Consider the following 21470-nt stretch of genomic DNA (forward strand, 5'->3'; position numbering starts at 1 on the left):
CACCACTATTAAGAATGGACAAAATCAGAAATAATAACAACACGAGGTGCTGGTGAGGACCTGGATCAACAGGAACTCACATTCATTGCTGATGGGGATTATAAAATGGAACAGCCACTCTGGAAGGCAGTTTGCCAGTTTCTGACAAAACTAAACATGCTCTTAGACATGCTCTTAGACACACCCAAAGGAGTGGAAAACTTAGGTCCACACAAAAGCCTGCACCCAAAATTTACAGCAGCTTTATTCATAACTGCCCAAACTTGGAAGCAACCAAGATGTTCTTCCAAAGGGGAGTGGATAAATAAACTGTGGTACATCCAGACAATAGAGTATTATTCAGCAATAAAAAGAAACGTGTTAATAAGTCATGCAAAGACACGGAGGAGAGTTAAATGCATATTACTAAGTGAAAGAAGTCCATCTGAAAAGGCTACATATTGTATGATTCCAACCACATGACATTCTGGAAGAGGCAAAACTATGGCTGTAGTAAAAAGGTCAAAGTTTGCCAGGAGTCTGGGGGAAGCAGGGAAAAACAGGCAGAGCACAGAGAATTTTTAGGGCAATAAAACTACTCTAAATGATCCTATACTGTTGGCTATATGCCATTACAAATTTGTCAAAACCCATAAAATGTACAACAAAAAGAGTGCTTATGTAAATTATGGACTTTGGTCAATACTGAGGAAATAAATGTGTCACACTGGTGCATATGGGAAGGGCAGGAAGGGAGGGCTTATGTGGGAACGTTCCATACCTTCAGTTCCACTTAGCTTTGAACCCCAAACTGCTGTAAACAAGAGTCTGTTAATTTTTTCTGGTGGGGGACTGCTGCTCTGTGTGGTACAAGGGATCCTACTTCCCTGACCAAGGATTGAACCCATGCCCCATGCAGTGGAAGTGCAGTCTTAACCACTGGACAACCAAGAAAGTCCCTGTTAATTTTTTTAATCTGTAAATAGCTAACAGAGAATGATAAACACCAGGGTTAGGTGTGGGGAATATGAGGAAGAAGGGCCACTTAGCTAAAGTAAGGCCACCTCCTTAGAGCCAAGATCAGAGGCATTTCAGGCAAAGGGAATGGCAAGGATGCGAGTCCTGAGTAAGCGCCCAGCAGGCTGGAACCCCCGCCTCTATGTGCCGGCGCCCCTTTTCCCTGCAGGCACCCAGTGCAGGAAGGTGAGTTACAGGAAGAAGGCTGTGTGGTGAGCAAGGAGCCACAGCAAAGGAGGAAGTGACCCCAGGCAGTGACCCGGCAGAGGACAGCAATGGCCTCTTGCCAGCCCAGGCCACCCCCTGCCCGGGGCCAAGATGCCCGTAGATGAAGGCCGCGCCCCACAGGCAGTTCCGGAGGCTCTGTCCCCTCGCTCTTGCCATCCACACACCCTTTCTCCAGGTTGGTTAATGCAAATTAGTCCGCTACCATTAAATCTTGCCTGGGCAAATTATCCAAATAATTTGACCTCTCTGTGTCTGTTTTTTTGTCTACAAAATAAGGAGAGTAAGAGCTAGCTTGTGGGGCTCTGGGGTGGAAAGGAGTCAGTGGAGTAAAGAAGCTTTGGAAAGCCCCTTGTGCTGGAAGTAGCCACTCAATAGTCGGTTAGTTTAATTGCTGTTATCCACATTATTTTGACTATTCTGGCCCAATCTGTGAGCCTTGTCAGCAATTTAAGAAATGACAGTAGATAAAGTACAGACTTTGTTCAAATTTCACAAAATTTTATGCTAGTGTCCATTATTTGTTTTCATACCTTATTCAGGACTCCATGTTGTATTTCACTGCATTGAGCGGCTTCAGCTGCAGGCAACAAATTCTGGTAAATTCTCTTTTCATTTTTATTCTTTTACAAATATTTTTTAATTTTCCTTGTTATGGCTTCTTAGATACACTCATCATGTAAAAGTGGACATTTAATTTCCAAGTACATGAAATTTTGTTTAAAGTATCTTTAATATTAATTTCTCATTTTGATACTAATTTCTCATTTAAATGCTTTCTTTGCCAACAGCCTCTGTGTTTTTTTCAGTCTAACTTTATTGAACCTTTCGATGGCTAAGTTGAAGATCTCTCTTGGTAAGTGTCACACTGCACTTTAAAATGTGTGGGTTATTTTCAAATATCTTTAGATATTGATTTCTAACATAATTCCACAGTGATAAGAGAACAGATTCTGTATGATTTCAATACCTTTAGATGATGAAATTTTTGTACCTTGTTTTATGTCCCTGAGTATGTTCCAGTGTCTCCTAGTTTATGTCTCCTAGTCTCCTTTACAGTCTATGGGAACTTGAATAGGATTTGTATCCTATTGTTGTGTGAATATTATATAAATCTTAATTATATTGAATTGGTTCACAGTGCTTTTCAAGTCTACTATATCCTTCTACTTCTCTGTATATTTATTCCATTAATTTTTGAGAGTTTGATATTGAAGCTCCAACTAAAAAGCTTAATTTATCTACTTAAATAATTGTAGTATATAGTGAAATTATATATAATCTTGTTCTGTATTTTCCAAGTCTCCTGTAAATGTGTTACAAGCATTTTTAAATTACTTTCATAATTTAAAAACATAAAAATTTGTTGATGTTTGACAGAAAACAACAAAATTCTGTAAAGCAATTATCCTTCAATTAAAAAATAAATAATTTTTTTTAATTAAAATTAAAAAAAACAGCAGTAGAGCACAGGAATGACCCACAGGCATGGCTCTGGGCACATGAATGATCTGCACAACTCCAGGCAAGTTATTAATGTTTAAACTCTGCCTCAGTTTGCCCACCTGCATAATGGTCCACATAAAGCTGTTAGAACAGTGCCTGGTAACTGGTGGGGGTCCAGATGCCCACTGCTGTCATATGCCATATTTTTTACTTCCATTTTTGACTTCTAGGAGACAGTTTCCATGGAAAGAAATCTGAGCTAACCTGTTGGGGAGGTCATACAGCGAGAAAGAGACCCTGGAGGATAAGAAGCCACATAGGAAAGAACCAAGGTGCCCCAGTGGACAGCCAGCACCCAGGCATGTGAGTGAGGCCATCTTGATTCTTAAGATGCCATGGCTGACACCAGATAAAGCAAAGATGAGTGTCCCAGCCAAGCCCTACCCAAATTCCTGCCTGCCTAAAATTCTGAACAAATGACCATTCTTCTATGCCACTGGGTTTGGGGTGGTTTGCAATATGTATACATTTATATTTAATATATATGTATATGTATACATACATAAATAACTAAAAATAGCTCAGTGGTAAAAAATTCACCTGCCAAGCAGGAGACCTGCCAAGTAAAAGACAAGGGTTTCAATCCTTGCGTCAGGAAGATCCCCTGGAGAAGGAAATGGCAACCCACTCCAGTATTCTTGCCTGGGAAAATCCCATGGACAGAGGAGCCCGGCAGGCTACAGCCCATTGGGTCACAAAGAATTGGCCATGACTGAGCAACTAAGCAGCAGCATAATAAATAAATACATAAAACACACCACAACTGCATCCATTATGTGTTGATTTTCTAGTTTTATTCTCACAGGCCAATCTTACATCTCCTTTATATCTCATCTATACAATCAGTAAGGGAGCTCATATTTTCTGGTAATAAATCAAAGTGTGAAATAATCCAGGAAAGCTAAGAAGGTGTGGTCTCTGCTCTTAGGAAACTTGAAGCTAAAATGGCCTTAAAGGAAAATAAAAGGTACCATGGAATACAGAATAAAAAGACCAATCCCTCACATTTGCATAATGTTTTGGACTTTCTAAGAGTCATCAGAAATCACATGATTTTCCATCAAAGCACCTAACAGCAAACAGTTAACACTGGCTGACCATTTCCCATTTGCCCAGCCCTCACCGGAGCATTTACATGTTATCACAATGGACCAAGCTGTACTTTGCAAAAATGGCTGTCATGGGACTTCCCTGGCAGTCCAGTGGTTAATACTCTGTGCTTACACTGCATGGGGTACAGGTTCAATCCCTGGCCAGGGAATTAAGATCCCACATGCCGCACGGTATGACCAAATAAAACAAAAAATAACCAAAAAAAATGGCTGCAAGAATACATCCCATCCTCCATGCTCTTCTTCTGACACGATGTCACCATTCTTCTCATTCCACAGCAAGAGAAGCCACTGAGACGAGAAACCCATGCCCTGCAACAAAGTATAGCCCCACTCACCACAAGTAAGAGTAGCCCTCACTTCCTACAGCTAGAGAAAGCCTGCACACAGCAACGACAAGCCAGCACAGCAAAAAATAAATAATAAATAAAATAAATTTTAAAAAAAAAAGAAAGAGAGAGAGAACTGAGCTCCTCTTATCCACAGCTGTATCCATAGGATCTAGCAGATGATACCTGCTCAGTAAGAGTTTATTCAATGAATGAACATATCAACCCTCTTGAATATCACAAACTGCTGGAAGAGGTCAGTGAGGTAGGCACTCTTTTCATATTTGTAGATAAGAAAGACTGAGCCTAGTGATGTCAGGAGACTGGCCTAAAGCTACACTTCCAGCACCTGTAAGAGTAAGGTTAGATCCCTAGTCCACTGACTCCTCCAACTGGCGCCCTTTCCCTGTGCCATGCTGATGTTAAGTAGATCCCATGTACATAGCTCTTTGTAATTGTCCTGAACTGGGGTGGAAACCTGGAATGAGGGCATCCAGATGAATCCAAGCCTGGCATCCTTCCTGAAACAAGTAGTCTTTACATGAGATGTTGGAGCAAGCATGGAATATGGCCTGATTCTGAGAGCTGAAGAGGGAATTCCAGGGGGAAAAGAAGCTTTCTGAGTGACTTCTAGTCTAAGTGAACTGGACACATGTGTAGTTGACAGTGGCCTTGCTAGTTAAAGAGAATAAGCAAGAGAAGTCTGGGATGAGCAAAGGTAAGGAATTGAGGGCTCTAGAGAGGCAGAGGGGCTCCTCTATTGAGCTTGACATATGCAGAAATGCTGAGTTTTCCACCTTCTAGCCCAAAGTAACTGGCTATCCAAAGGGGATGCTGGCCACAGGAAGAGATCTCTGTTCCCAGAGCACCAAGATCCAGATGAGGAAGATGAGGTGATTCCATCTGTCCTGAAAAGAGAGATGACAGACCAAGGGAGGGGAGAAGTGCTCTGTATTCTCTCCTTTATTCTCTTTCTTCTAGGCTTCCTGAATTTGACAGTCTCCATTTTCTTACCAATGGAGGGTAAAATGACCACTAAGATTTCTTTTGAATCTTGGCAACAGAGCTCAGGCTTTTTTAGCATGCAGTAAAAATGGAATTTGCCTCGGTAACAAGTAAATTAAATCCTGGTTGACTTGGAGTTTAATACCTTGGCCTTTCGAAGTTCACTTACTGAGTGATTTACTTTCTTAGCTCCTTTAACCCAATATACTCAGCAGCTGACCTTCCAGTGGATGCCATTTATCTTACCTCAATGATACAGATCACGGACAGTCCTGAACATGGGTCTCAAAAATTATTCATAAAGATTAAATGTGCTTTAGTCATGCAGACCATGGAGCAGTGAAAGGCAGCTGGGGTGGTAAGAGTGCTGGGGTGGTCTCAGGAGTCAGGGAGGCCAGTCCCAATCGTGACTGTGCACTAAACTTCTTGAAGCCTCAATTTTCCCATCTGTCAAAATGGGAATCATATCATGTTAGCACAGAAGACTACGCCCTAAAAGTGAAATTCCATACTAAAGTACTCAACTTGACTTCTTAAGAACTTACTATTTTCCTTAAACAGATTGAGATCCCCAGTGGAAAGTGCAACGGAGTCCCTATTTTCAAGACTCCCTATCTACTACAAGAGATAAGACAGAACAGCAGCCAGTAAAGGCTGGCAAGAGTGGCGGGGTACACTGCAGAGGCAATAAATGCTGTGATCAGTAAAGAAGGCTGCACGGAGAAGGCGAGACAATGTGGGAACTGAAGATTAGGCAAAACGTGGGTAGACAGACAAAAGTCATATGGATTTAATGTATAGTAAAATCAACAATACATAGTTTATTATTACATAAACATTAGTATATTTAAAGCTATGTGTGCAATAGTCCCTCAGTCATGTCCAACTCTGCGACCCATAGACTGTAACCCGCCAGGCTCCTCTGTCCATAGGATTTTCCCAGGCAAGAATACTGGAGTGGGTAGCCATTCCCTTCTCCAGGTGATCTTCCCGACTCAGGGATTGAACTTGGTTCTCCTACAATTCAGGTAGTTCAGTTCAGTTCAGTTGCTCAGTCATATCCGACTCTTTGTGACCCCATGAACTACAGCACACCAGGCCCCCCTGTCCAACACCAACTCCCAGAGTTTACTCAAACTCATGTCCATTGAGTCGGTGATGCCATCTAACCATCTCATCCTCTGTCGTCCCCTTCTCCTCCTGCCCTCAATCTTTCCCAGCATCAGGGTCTTTTCAAATGAGTCAGTTCTTCGCATCAGGTGGCCAAAGTATTGGAGTTTCAGCTTCAGCATCAGTCCTTCCAATGAACACCCAGGACTGATCTCCTTTAGGATGGACTGGTTGGATCTTTTCAGTCCAAGGAACTCTCAAAAGTCTTCTCCAACACCACAGTTCAAAAGCATCAATTCTTTGGTGCTCAGCTTTCTTTATAGTCCAATTCTCACATCCATACATGACTACTGGAAACACAATAGCCTTGACTAGATAGACCATTGTTGATGAAGTAGTATCTCTGCTTTTTAATATGCTGTCTAGGTTAGTCATAACTTTCCTTCCAAGGAGTAAGCTTCTTTTAATTTCATGGCTGCAATCACCACCTGCAGTGATTTTGGAGCCCTCCAAAATAAGGTCAGCCACTGTTTTCACTGTTTCCCCATCTATATGCCATGAAGTGATGGAACCAGATGCCATGATATCTTAGTTTTCTGAATGTTGAGCTTTAAGCCAACTTTTTTACTCTCCTCTTTCACTTTCATCAAGAGGCTCTTTAGTTCTTCTTCACTTTTTGCTATAAGGGTGGTGTCATCTACATATCTGAGGTTATTGATATTTCTCCCAGCAATCTTGATTCCAGCTTGTGCTTCTTCCAGCCCAGCATTTCTCATGATGTACTCTGCATATAAGTTAAATAAACAGGGTGACAATATACAGCCTTGACATACTCCTCCTTTCCCTATTTGGAACCAGTGTATTGTTCCATGTTCAGTTCTAACTGTTGCTTCCTGACCTGCATACAGATTTCTCAAGAGGCAGGTCAGGTGGTCTGGTATTCCCATCTCTTTCATAATTTTTCACAGTTTATTGTGATCCACATAGTCAAAGGCTTTGGCATAGTCAATAAAGCAGAAATAGATGTTTTTCTGGAACTCTCTTGCTTTTTTGATGATCCAGGGATGTTGGCAATTTGATCTCTGGTTCCTCTGCCATTTTAAAATCCAGCTTGAACATCTGGAATTTCACGGTTCACGTATTGCTGGAGACTGGCTTGGAGAATTTTGAGCACTACTTTATCAGCGTGTGAGATGTGTTCAATTGTGTGGTAGTTTGAGCATTCTTTGGCATTGCCTTTCCTTGGGATTCTTTACCATCTGAGCCATCAGGCAAGCCATTTAAAGCTATACTATATTCAAAATATGAAGCTGCTTCATTGGTAGATTATTATTTGTTTAAGAATATTTCTACCACCCCTACACTGTCCTTCCCTGATGCTCTTCCCTATAGGAAGAGTATACTTCCTATTCCACCAAAGTTAGAGTTGAATATGGCTTCATTTCCCAGTGGGAAGTGATGTACATCATATCCAAAAGCTGTGAAAGCCATTGAGTAATTCCTCACTGTTCTTTTCCTCTCCCAGAAGGTAAACACGCCCCAGAGAGGTCCTAGCTCCACAGCCCAAGTCTAAGAATGAAGAAGACATGGAACAAAGTTGAATAATGAACAGTAAGATGAGTGAGAAATAACCCTGTATGACTGAGATTGCCTGTTATGCAGCATAATTTTGTCTAAGCTGACCAATGCAAGCTTCATATAGAAAAAACTGACATCATCAGATGCATTCCTCCTGCACGTCTCTTATACTCTCAATACTCCACTACAACACCGTTACACTTCTGACACCAGATGTATGGGTTTTTCACACATCAAACAATTCTGGAGGAGGGGAGAAGGATAAATTATGAGTTTGGGATTAACATATACACACTACTATATATAAAATAGAACCAATAAGGACCTACTGCATAGCAGTATACTCCTATAAGGGACAAGAATCTGAAAAAGAATACATACATACATACATATATATATATATATACACAAAAAAAATACATACATATATATATATATATACACACCAAAAAATACTGAATTACTATGTCATATACCTGAAACTAACACAACTTTATAAATTAACTATGCTTCAAATACACACACACACACACACACACACACACACACACACATATAAGATTATAAAAACAATTCTGTGACACCAGGAGGGTGTCCTAAAATGTAATTGAATTCTGAAACTATTTTCCTAGAAAAAGCATCAGATCCCACAGGTTAAGGGCTCAGTCCAACAAGATTGCCCCCCATCCCCTCTTCAGACACCAGCTGCAAGTCCAGGTTGTCACTGTGATGCTGAATGACCAGCTATATAGATCATAAATTCCCACAACCCCATCCTCAGGCTTGATTCATTTCCTAGAGAGGCTCACAGAACTCAGGAAAACATTTTACGTACTAGATCTTCGGTTTAATATAAAAGGATGTAACTCAGGAACAGACAGATGGAAAAGATACACAGGGCAAGACACAGAGAAGGGGTACAGAGCCTCTGGGCCATTCTCCTGAATCTTTACCTGTTCACCAACCTGAATTGTCTCTGGACCCTGTATTTTTGGGTCTCATAGAGTCTTCATTATACAGGCACAATTGATTAAATCATTGATCATTGACTTTAATCTTCCCTAGAGGTGGAAGGGGAGCTGAAAGCCTTCAAATCATGACTGGTGTCCCTGGCAACTAGGTCACCTACCTGTTTTCTGAAAGTCACCACACTAGCATAAACTCAAAAGTGGTTGAAAGAGGTTTGTTATGAATAACAAAAGACACCTTTATCACTCTAATAACTTAGGAAATTTCAAGAATTTTAGGAGTTCTTAGCCCAAAAAAGGAAGAATACAAAATCTATATTTTTTTATTATAAATCACAACATCACGATTACTTATTGAGCACCTATGCACTGTATGAAGAGGAGCTGAAAAAGATAATGATGCTTTTTTTAATCATTAAAAGTATTCATAACTACCCTCAGTATTGAACTTCACAGTTTGCAGAACACTGGCATATATTATCTCAGTCAGAGCCAGGAGGTGGGTATTTTCCTCATTTTACAAATAAGGACACTGAAGTTCAAAGTGGCTAAGGCTCACCTCAGTTCACACAGCCAAGCTGGATCTTTGGACTCCCTTGAAAAGCACCTGCAACCCGCCCCTCCCCATCGCCCCCCAACCCTGGCTGAGAGAGCTTAGAGCAAAGGTCAGAGTTGAGACCTGCCTCACAGGTGCTCCAGCACCACCAGAGCTGGGGCTAAAAGCTAGCCATCTACAGGGGTTCTAGAGCTCAGCCCTGGGCTTCAGGCTTCCTTGGCAGATCTCCTTTGTTTTCCAGTCCACTTTACACACTCATTCCGAAGGATTTACTCACCCTGGTGAAGGGGTCAAACCAGGTTTGACCCCCACCCCAGGGTGTGAGAGGATCTCCTCAACTGGCCCCCTCACTTCAGTCTGACTTATTTTCTGTGGTGAGCTCTACGGTTGGGATGCGAGGAGTGAGGGACTTAATATTAGAGGAAGGCAGAGAATGAAGGAAAGGACAGGAAGGGGAACAAAGAATACGGGAGAAAATAAACAAGATGAGTTCCCTGCATGTAGCCTGGAGGTTCCCACTGGTCTGAGGAAATGGAGGTCCTCTACCCTCTTCCATTTCCACCCTAAACCTTTACCTCTCTGGGGTCCTGCACACTGACTAAGGCTCCCCGGTTATGAAACGCGGGACAGAAGTTGCAGAACTGAACCGGTAAGTGAGCCTAGAGCTCAAGGGGGCTTGATAGGAAGTGTTACGTGCATCACCGTCTGCTCTCTCTCTCCTCCTGCATCCGCAGCCTTGGGGCTGGGCTTCCCTGTGTGTTGGTTGACCAGGGCAGGTGACTGGGAGCTATAAGGGTCTTGCTGTTCCTCTCCTATTAATAGCTTCTAGGACCACCAACTGATTGATGAGTGCTGGGCTCAGAACACTGTCCTCACTCAAGTTTGACTCTCATTGGATTCCAGCCACCTTCAGACACAGCCTTTCATACATAACGAAGTGAGTTGAGCTCACATACATCCTCTTTTTGAGCACTTATTATGTACCCCACACTGTTCTGAGTTCTTTACATGGAATTAACTCAATTAATGATCACCTTTCTTATTATTATCTCCATATTACAGGTAAGAAAACTGAAAACTGCCAGTACTCTCTGTAGTAAAATGATCAAAGGAGGTATCCTTAAGACTCCTGAAGGAGCATTGGAGATTGGAAGGACAAAACAAGTGTTTGGTGATCTGGTCAATAAAGGGCCAGCTGGCTGGATGTCTGGAGCCCACCCGCTTTTCTCCAGTGAGAAATAAATTCACATGAGGAATGAGATGTCTAGAAAGAGCTTTGAATTAGGGGTTGGGGGACCTGGGACCCAAACCACAAACCTGTCCCTGATCAATAGAGTAACCTTGAACAAGTCATGTTACCTCTCTGAACCCAGTTTCCCTACCAGTGAAGTGAGAGACCTGGGGTGGGGGCAGCTCACCTCTTTTGATCATTTCACTGTAGATAGTGATGACCCCAGAATTGGTCAGTTTCCTCATCTGCAGTAGGGGTGGAAGTTATGACCTAAGGTTCAGTAACACCTCTAGTTGCTGGCTCTGAGCTCCACAGAGCAGCTGGCAGTGGTGTTCCTAGGAAATGAGCTGGAGGTTGCTACAGTTTGGCAATTTCCCTGAACAGCTGGTGTGGAGAGCAGGGAGGGCAGGACAACCTCTGAGACTCTAGCCAATTGCAGTATATATTAAGGGCAGCCCAGATGGCCGCTAGCCAACAACCCGTGCCAGGTAATTTGCAAGCTGTACTTTCTCCTTTTGAAGGTCTCTCTCTCCAGGATACAGGGAAGGAGGTCTGTCCCTTCCCACTTCTGCACCTGCCACCTGAGCAAGGCCTCAACCTGAGCCTCTATCATCCCCTGGATCCTATGAACCTCCACCTTCCTCAGGGCCAATCTGAGGCCCCTGATGTGGGCTCTGGGACTACCAAGCCTTCTTGAACAGCCTTTAAGGAGGGGATCAAAAGGAAAATCACATTCTCTAGCCCCACCTTTGTGACAAATGTAGACACAGGCTCTTCTGTTATTTTTCTTAAGGTTGTAAGGTTAAGAAAACTGCTGAAGGCTTGAGGTTGACAAAAGAGAATTAAAATTACAGAAGAAAAACAAAGAAGTTGAAGATTGTCTACAAACTCTCCTGGAGTCCACTGACCCATGACCTGGGGTGCCCTGCATGTCCCCACCCCCCCCCCCCACCACCTCTTACCACCACCACCCCTGGCCCCAACTGCCTTAGGCCACCATCAGCCTGCTGGGTTAACTCAGTTCTCACAGGCAGGAGGGCCCTTGGCCAGATCTCCTCTGCCTGGAGTTCAGGCCCCAACTCTGTTTTCCCTCAAAGAAGAGGAAAGCCTCTTCTCTACCACGTGACCCCTGGAATAAATTCTGCCCTGAGTGGTGGCTCTGTCTGCCCACTGGGAAGACAGCCTTCTCTATTAGTATGCACAGGCATCGCTCTCCTCTTGTCTCAACCTGTCCACTCTAGAAAAGCACCAAGCTTTCCTTCGCATGATCAAAAAGTTCGGTGTTTTTTCCAAAATAAAAAGCAGTCTTTTCCCTCATGTAGATTTCCCTTTGTCATCTTGCTAAACAGAAAACACCCACGGCTTTCAAATTACAGTGTTCCCTGCTTCAAGCCTTCTAGATTGCAGGGTCTGATACAAGACTACCCCTTCATGTAAGTCATAACCAGACATGAGCAACCATATTTGGACCAGTCATGGTTGAAGGTAAAAGGTGCCTGGTAGTCTTCAGAAGTAGGTCCTTCTAAGAGTCAAGGTTTTAAACTAAGCACAGAATTAGAATGGTTTCATCAGCCAGCAGGACCAAATTACCCCTGTGTTTATTATTTTTTTAAAGGCATTGACCTATGAATAAACAGCACTTGACATTGAAAATTGCCACATTAAATATCCAGCTCCTCTGCCCGATTACAGCAGCCTACAGAGCTCTTCCAAATTGTCACCTAAGATGAATATGACAGCAAACAATGCTTTAAAATAAGTAATCTGCTCTATAATTATTTTAGCTGCTGCAACTGCCAACCAGCAGGATCATTTATGAAAAAGGATGCAGTCATCCCTTATTAAAAATGCATGAATACACAATCTCTTGATTGTGGAAATAATCAGCAGACTATCTAATGTAACAAGACTGAGCCACAGAAAGAATTAATTAGGGTGAAATTGATTAAGGAGAAGAGGGTACAAATCTATCTGTGATGATTCAGGCTCCGATTAAACTCAAGCATTAATTCTCACATTCTTTCAAATTAAGAGCCTCATCTAAATGCTCCCCATAAATATTCCAACATACCCCACCCTCCCTTAACCAAGGAGAAACAGACATATCAAATGAAAACTAAAGATCCTGTTCTTGTTGCCCATCAAGCCTCTGTCATCAAGATGTCAGGAGCTCGGAGTTTTTATTGTTTTAAATAAAAGATGGCTGGGGGGAAGGGTAGTGAAATCCCCAAATTCATTGTGATTTTGAGCACTTAGGACTTTCATGGGAGATTTTCTTAAACGCCAAAGGAAGCACACAACAGGACTAATTATATGACAGCCGCCTGAATTCTCTTTGTCCTGCAGTAACCTGCTTGGGTATAGATAAGGGGACCTTGAAGGGGTCATATGTTCCATCCCCATCCTGGAGACGGAGCTGTACCAAACCAGGGACCCATCCGTAATTATCTGCCGTCTCCCGAGAGGCCTCAGGGCACCTGGGCTGCACAGCTCCCTTGGTAACGCGATCTGGCAGCTAATCCATTCCCAGCTCCGCTCGCCCTCCCCCACTTCCCCCTGCAGCCTTTTGAAGGATGTGAGGAAAGCTTCCCGCACCATTGATTTTTCTCTTTTCACTTTTCCTCCATTACCAGCGCTTCCTGGCTCTCTCCATCCAAACCTCCAAACTGCGCTTCGGTTTCACGGGGTCACTGACCTTGCCGTCCTCCAAAGACTGCTATTTTGCAGCTCTGCTTTCATCGGCCGCTAGGCCTTGGGTGCCTCGGCCGCAAGACTGAGTATATCCTTTGTCAGAGCCGGGACTTGAGGCTGAGGAGCATCCCAAACGGCATAGAGCCGTCCCTCTGCTGGGGTGACATCCCCTCAGCACCGTCAGCAAGGGAACGGCTGGTTGAGGTGCTCCCCAGAACGGGGGCTTGGGGGTTACCAGCCTTATTGACGAAATGTAGGGAAACAGGAGTAAAGAAGCAATTTCAAGCCCTTTGTTTGGCTTGAATATGCTCTGGTTTTCCTCTTGCACAACCCTGGGAGATAGTCATGGTGACCATTTTACTCAGGAGACAGAGCTGCTCTCAGAGGCCTTCAAGTAGGTCTCCCCCCAAGCCTCCTCCCTGGGGAGTCCAGCCAGGTCTCCCCAGGGGGTGTACCAAGCTTGGCCCAGGGGAGAGGGCGGTCCACACAGAGGGAAAAGCCTAAGGGGGTCTGGGAACAGCGTGAATGTGGCAGGCTTTCCCCTTTCTGGGCCAACAAGGGAAGTCCCATGTATATTTACCATAAACTATCCAAGGTCACCCCTGCCCACACAGCCCTCCTTGCTGGTCTCAACTGCTTCTAGCAGAGCTGGGCAGATGTCTGCGGAGGAATCCCCTGTAGGTCACCTAGGAGCTAGGGGACTGCTATTACTGTGAGCCCCGAGGAGAAGCTTAGATACTCAGGGCGCAGCCATACTGTTCTGCAGCCTGGCTCCACGGCCTACACTTCCAGGCCCGGGTCCACCACGGTGACTCTGAACAACAAAGGAGGAATACGGCAAGGTGGCCAGGCCTTGCCTCCTCTCAGAAAGCTCTGTCACTTAACTTCTATGTAAATTTGTGGATGCAAATTGTCACAAGGGGCCAGAGACCCCCAAAGCAACCCAGCCCCAAATGCAAGTAGTTATGGGGGAGGGGAGGGACGGTCACCCTAACAATACCTATCCACAGAGCCTGGAATCCCAGACTCAACAGAAGTGTCCCATGCCCTGCACAACAGCTACTGCGGCCAGAGCCCATCTTCTCCCTCCCCTCTCTCCCCTACAGCCTCTGTTTTATACCATTCTTCTCCCAAATTTTCCTCACTTTGATTATTAGCAACCTGGTTCTGAGGAGTTACCTGGGACTTTAACCTTGTCCCATGAACTGAGGAGGATGTGAGACAAGACATAAAGATGACATCCCTGCACTCGAGAATTTCACAGGTTGGTAGAGGGATGACATTAACCAAAGCAAGTCTAAGCCACAGCAGAGAGTGTTGAATAAAGTATTAGACTCAGTATTAATGTGAAATTAGACCAATTTCACATTGAATGAAATCAGAGAAAGGGAGCAAGCAACCCTCGGGGCCATGCATGGGCTGAGGTGTTCTGAGAATAGGTGGGTCTCGAATCTGAATCGGCATCACCTGGATTGAGGGGAGAGTAGAAGGATTCCAGGGAACTGCGGGTGCACCAAGGCCCAGACTAGAGGGCAGTTTAGGGAACCCTTCAGCCTGGCTGGCGGGTAGGCTAATACTTGGGACTAAGGGCCGCCAAATTGTTTTAGGTCTTAAATGCTAGCTTTAGAGGTCTTGGTTTTAGTCTAGGCTGTTGGATCTCCAACTTCAGTGCACTGCAGTATTACCTGGGGTGCTGGTTAAACTGAGGGTTCCCAGGCCCTGGTCCTATAGCTATGGGGCTTGTTTTTTGTTTTGGGGGAGGGGTTTGCCACACTGGAATGCATGATCTTAGTTCTCAGACCAGGGATCAAACCCATACCTGCTTCAGTAGAAGCACAGATTCTTAACCACTGGACCACCAGGGAAGTCCCAGGTATGAGGCATTTTAAACAAATATCCTAGATGACTCTGATAGTGGCTCCCAGGAGAGGTGGCTGAAGGTCCTCTTCCGGCTGTTTTGTCCCTCCTGTGGGTAAGGCTGGGCTTTCTTAGAACCATGGAAACCATGGGGCTACGGAGGATGCCCAGGTTCTGTGAGGGTGTTGAGCCTTGTCTCCTAGGAACCTGAAGGCTGGGGCAGGAAACTATTTTGACTACATAGTGGCCAAAGGAAAAGCAGCCCCGCTGAACAACAAAATAGAAGAGTTAACCCCGTAAAAGAGTGGAGACGCTGCCTTAGACCCTGCAGCCATGTGGGCCCCTTCCTAAGCTGCCCCATTGATTAAAATGTGGAGCCAACAAATAAATAAGCTTGATGAAGATATTTTTTATATGATAAAGGTGTTCAGCTCTGCTGCTGCTGTTAAGTCGCTTCAGTCATGTCCAACTCCTTGCAATCCCATAGATGGGGCCCACCAGGCTCCTCTGTCCCTGGGATTCTCCAGGTTTCTTTAAATAGCTATTTCCACTTAGCGCTGTAATAGGCTTTAGGCCCCAGATGTGCCCTTTAATTCATAGGTTTTATGGCAAGTTACTAGCCCTCACTATTAAACCTATTTGCTCAACTTCTCAATTTTTACTGGGAAATTTTCAAACCTAGAGAAAAGATGAAAGGATAATGCAGGAAAACCTATAAATCTTTCATCCAGATTTACCAAACTGAATATATATATGCGGGCATCCCTGGTGTCTCAGATGGTAAAGAATCTTGCCTGCAGTGCAAGAAATATACATATATTGTGTGTGTGTGTGTGTGTGTGTGTGTGTGTGTATATATATGCACATATATATACATTTTCTTCTTGCAAAAGCATTTAAAATTCACAAATATTCCTGACACCTCATCCCAAGCACTGAAAACCAGGACATTCCTAACAGTAATTCCTCATATAAGCACAATATCATCACACCTAAGAAATTTAACATTGATACAGTAATATTAGCTTATAGAACATATTTAAATTTCTTCAATTAACCCAATATATTCTTTATGCCTTTAAAAAATAATCCAGGATTCAATCAAGATTTACACAGTATACTTAATTATTGTGTCTCTTTAGTTTCCTTTAATCTAGAACAGTCTCCCTGTCTTTGTTTGTTGTTATTGTTGTTTCATGACATTGGCATCATTGAAGAATCCAAGCAAATTGTCTTAGAAATGTCCCACAATCTGGGTTTTTCTAATTTGATCCAGGCTAAATGTTTTAGGGCAAGGATGTACTACAAAGGTGTGGCAAACCTTCCCGTGTGTGCCAAGGTGTCAGGAGGCATGCACACCATGTCTGTTTGTCCCATTAGTGATGAGAAGTTGGGTCACTTAAAGAAGGTGTGCACTGGACAAATTGACAACCTGGTTTCATCTGAGTAAGCACTGTGCAGATCTTATGGATCAGCTCAGCCAGATTAGAAAATGCTTGAGAGCAAGAACTGAGTCTTCTCCTATGGAAAATAATGCTTTACAGTTTGCAATATTCTTTGATATAGATTATCCTATTTCCTCTTCAGACACCACTGATGGAGAGATTTTTACTCCCACTTACAGAAACGCAAAATTTCACAGTGCTTAGGAACCCTGATGTAGCATCCCAGACCTACCCTTTAATTAATAGCTTTTATGGCAAGTTACTTAACCTCTCTCTTAATCCTCTGTTTGCTCACCTCTAAGATGGGGATAGTAATAATATCTTCCTCCCTGAGTTGTTGTGAGGACAATGAGGGTGCTGAAAATAAAATGTTTGATGCAGGGCTTAGCACATAAAGAATGCTCCAAAAAAAAAAAAAAAAATGAAAGGGTTGTGTGGATAGAGCTAAACATCAACATGCAAGTCCACAGTGATGCTTGGGAAGGTCAAGGTCTGCCCTATGGTCACTCAGCTGAGCAAAAGACAGAGTCTAGACTCAAGTCCCAGCCCCCAACTCCAAATCCATATTGTATACCCATTCTCCACACTCCATCCTTGGGCAATGGGCTCACTGGCATTGCCATGTAGAAACTATAGGGTCAAAATCATATGGATAGTGATTCACACCTAATTTCACAGCTAATTCACACCTGATTTCAAGATGTGTACATCCAGGCCTGACTGTTCTGATTAGACGGAGTTGGCCAAGGGCCCCAAGCTGGGTCCCTTTCTTCTGCCATGTTCAGCCTTCAGCTCACTGCTGTGTCACTTGGCAATCTCACAACATGCCCAAACTCACCACGTTGAACAGTAGTTCCTGTGTCCTCGGAGGCAGCACACTGTGGCTGGAGATCACTGTGGCTGCGTGTTTGACCCCAAAGTCCCCCCTGCCCTGCTCGTGTAGAGTACTTGTCTAGAGTAGGGGCAAGGCTGGAGAATTGTCCTTGATTAAAGTGGGGACGCTTTAGGGTTCCAAGTCCGGCAGAGGTCCCTGAAAATCCCCTGTTGTTTTCATTGAAATTCCCATTCCTACTTCCTTCTAAGCACTCTAGTCCCAGTGCCAAACTCCAGGGGAGAAAGCCACAGCAGCGGCAAACCATTGTTTTGAGCCAAAATTCATATCTCATATGAACTAGGATGGGTCCAGTTAAGAACTAACCCCACTTGGCTAGGGTGGTGAAATATAGGTTTGGGGCCCAGGGAAGGGACAGATCACTTCTAATGAAGATTTCGTGGAGATGTTGGGCCTCAGGGAAGGCTGAGTTGGAGTTGGATAGTCAGGGAAGCAGAAGAAGGACAGTCTTGATTTGGGGCATGGGGGGAATGCTGGGAACACAGAGCATTAGTAAGGCACAGAGGTAGGATGACAAAGGGGCTGGTCTGGAGATTGAGGGCTGGTGTGTGCAGAGGAGGAGGCACTGAGCAGGCGGAAGCCCCTCCCTTCCAGATACAGAGCAGACCATGGCTGTGGAGCCACTAAATATTTCATTGATGGAAAATTGGATGTGGCCGTGGTGCTTGGGATGCAGATTCTGATTTCATGACCAGTGTACCCAGATGACTGATAGGCCCCAGGAGGGAGGCACTACCCACCTCCTCCCCTCCTAGTTTCCCCCAGCCTAGGAGGGCACAGATACTGACTTTCCTTCCCAGCACCCTCCAGACCGATCTTGTTTCCAATTATCCAACAGGCATTATTCAGCACCTACTGTGTGCCAAGCACCATGTTAAGCACAAAGGAGACACAGATGCCTCTGCCCTAGGTGGCAGTTGGGGACACAGACCCTGAAACAAGTCACTAACTATGGGAAGAATAAAGCACTGTGGAGTGCTGGGGTGATCAGCTGGGCCTGAGGCTTCACAGAGTTCTGGACCCCTGTGCTGGTAGGTGCCCTAGACAGAGAGGAAGGGAAAGGATGCTAACCAGCATTTAGTGAGGACTTCGTTTTGGCAGAGCACTGAGGTAGGAGCTTGTTCTATACTGCAACCTTCAATCCTCACAGTCATCATAAAAAGAGATATTATATTGGATGCGCCAAACACTTCATTCCAGTTTTTCCATACCATCTTACAGATAAACCCAAACAAACTTTTTGGCCAACCCAATAATTCCTAATTGCATAGACAAAAGGCATTCAGGTGCAAAAGTGTATAAGAACACACATGAAAGAACTTGGGAACGTGGGGACCATTTAGCAATTTGGAGAGGCTGAGGCATTGGAGTCTTAAAAGGAGATTGGCAAGAAATGAACCTAGAAAGACAGACTGGGGCTTTGCACGTCAGGATAACAAATATGAACTTTATCCACTTGGCCGCAGAAAGCCTCAGAGGGTAATGAAAAGGATGGCGCCAAATGTCCCGCTAACTCCATCTACACTGATGGCCTCCCTGGTCCTGGCCTCCTCTCCAAATCCTAACCACCTTCCCTCCTATTAACAGATACTGACTGTACCCTTCCATGGTGGACCAGGCACTGTGCTGGGGTAATGGGCATGTGTCAGTGAACAAGACAAGGGCCTAATGGATGAGTGGGTGGTGGAGGGAGACAGGCAATACCTAGTAAACACAAAAACAAAGAAAAGATCACGATAGGTGATGTCACAAAAACAAAACACATAAATGAGAGAGTTGGGGGCGGGGAGGCGAGGCTGCTTCAGTGAGTTGTTTCCTCTTCTGGTTGGTATGGGGAACAAGAGCGTCAGGACAGGGAACTGGGTGGGTGGGGAATCAATTTTCCCCATTTCAACTTCTTTTCTGAATCAAGTGCTCAGAGAATCATACTTCCAGCATTCCTGGGACACTGATGCTGCCTCTCCTAACTTTATAAACCAGTGAGTAGGCATGGGCTGAGGCAGCTGGAGGGAGCGGTCCCTGAAGCCCAGAGCTGGGAAGGTGAAAATGCAGAGGCCATGCAGGACTGATGGTAGATGTTTGAAGGACCTTTCCAGGGAGGGGGTTCCTTTCCCATCACCCATGAGCTGCTGCAGAATTTCATCTTCTTGGTGGCCAACAGGCTTCTTCTTCCTCTGAACCAGTCCCTCTGCTTCAGGGCCCAGTGTTGGCCATTCCCCACAGGCTGGGAGAAGACAGACAAAAGCCCAGGCCCACAGTCCTCAGAGAAACTGAATCAGCCTGAGTCATCTCTTCCCCAGCTAACAAAATCCTGAGCCCTTTCAATATCTCTTATCTCCCCCCTCGGTGACCAGAACTGACATCGGTTCATCCTGAGATTGAAGGAAGAGCGCGTGGGATGCGGCAAGAGGAGCTTGTCATTGCCACAGTCTCTGGAACATGGGGCTAAAACACCAGGAGGCCCGCGATGTGGATCTAGAAAGCCCAAGGAGTGGCCCTCGGAGATGAGTGTCGGAAGTGGAGCGGACCTGCTGGGACGGGACTACATGCCTGAAAGGGATGGTGAGCAGGTCCGACCGGTGAGGCTGGATCCTGAGCAAGGCCATCCTAGAAGGAGATTGGGAAACCAGGCAGATACTAGGCTAGAGCTGGAGCAAGAGCTCATGACTGCTTCAACCTGGAGGGAGGTGGAAACCAGGGAGGGAGGGGTAAGGATGGGCCCTGGACAGGCTGTGGCCCTGAGGCTGTATCAGGATCTGGGCTAAAGTCAACATATTCTCCTAAATACAGAGAAGGAGGCAGTCCCAGTCGGTTATCAGTGTCTTCCATCCCTCAAAAGAATCCCGCTGGGTCCGGTCTTATCACAGCAGTTTTACCCTCCTGCTTCCCTCAGGGAATCATGGAAACCAACCCGGGACCCTGGAGAATAATTTGGTAGCCCCCTCACATGCTAGAGGACCTCTTCCCACCTTTCTGTTCTCCTTGGGGGATTTTCTAAAGCCCAGCCTTCTGAGAGCTGACAAGAAAGCAGAGTGTTTTCTTGATTTCACAGAGCAGAGCATTCTGCCTACCAAAACTCAAGATAAGGCAGAATTTGAGGCCATGTGTGTGTGAAAGAGTGCAAATCCATCCTCACAATTTTTCTGAGACTTCATCTTAGGTATCCTTTAGTCGAATAATGAGGAATTCGGTGCTCTTCCCCACCCACTTCTCTCCTTCTCCACATGCTCGCACACACACACCCTCCCCCGCACCCATTTCAGAATCTTCTCTTTTTTCTGCTGCAGTCTCTGCTTCCTCCTCCTCCTCCTCCCCACCTCCTTTCTCCGCAGGAACACACAGGACCAGGGGCCTCCCAGCCACAGGAACTGGTTTCTCAGAAGGAGCAGTTAATGAAGACCTGACCACAAAGTCAGTGCTGCCCTGAACCCATGTCTCAGTCTTGCCATGTCTAATGTAACCCAAGGAATGATGCAATTGTAGGTCTTGCAGCCTTCACCCAAACAGGGCCGGTGTTGCCCCAGGGAGCTGGCTCTGCTGCTGTTTTAGGAGCTGACCTCGCTTCTTGTGGCAGGGGGCTGCTTGGGCCCTTCCCAGGGGTCAGCTGCTCCCATGGGCTTGGGAAGGGCACTTATAAAACTGGGGATTCATAAACTGACTGCAGAGCGTTCCCAAACTGAAGACACAGGTGTGAGTATATTCATTTTTCCTGGGAATGAAGATCTATTTGTTCTGTCAGATTCTCAAAGGAATCAGACACCCTCTGAATGGTTTTACTAGTTTGGGGCACTAGTGACAACAAGAAATCAAAATCTGCCTGCTCTCATCTTGCTCCCTGATGCATGTGAGTTTTAAGCAATTCCTCGTCTAAGCCTGGGCCAGTGGAAGTCAGGTTGGGTATCCTGAATATGCAGTTCTTTGGATTGTCACCAAGAGATGATCTGAGCAGGAGACGTGATGTCACTTTCA

At 45.0% G+C, this 21470-nt stretch overlaps 1 long non-coding RNA gene across 1 annotated transcript; it reads left to right on the plus strand.

Annotated features, from left to right (window-relative positions):
• Positions 1-1716: 1716 nt before the first annotated feature.
• On the plus strand, positions 1717-10555 carry LOC122441280. The gene is made up of 4 exons (XR_006269314.1): positions 1717-1820; positions 2013-2077; positions 2898-3030; positions 10448-10555. It is a non-coding gene; the product is annotated as an uncharacterized LOC122441280 (long non-coding RNA).
• The last annotated feature ends 10915 nt before the right edge of the window (positions 10556-21470 follow it).

This window comes from Cervus canadensis, chromosome 5, assembly GCF_019320065.1.
Source record: "Cervus canadensis isolate Bull #8, Minnesota chromosome 5, ASM1932006v1, whole genome shotgun sequence".
Lineage (NCBI taxonomy): Eukaryota > Metazoa > Chordata > Mammalia > Artiodactyla > Cervidae > Cervus > Cervus canadensis.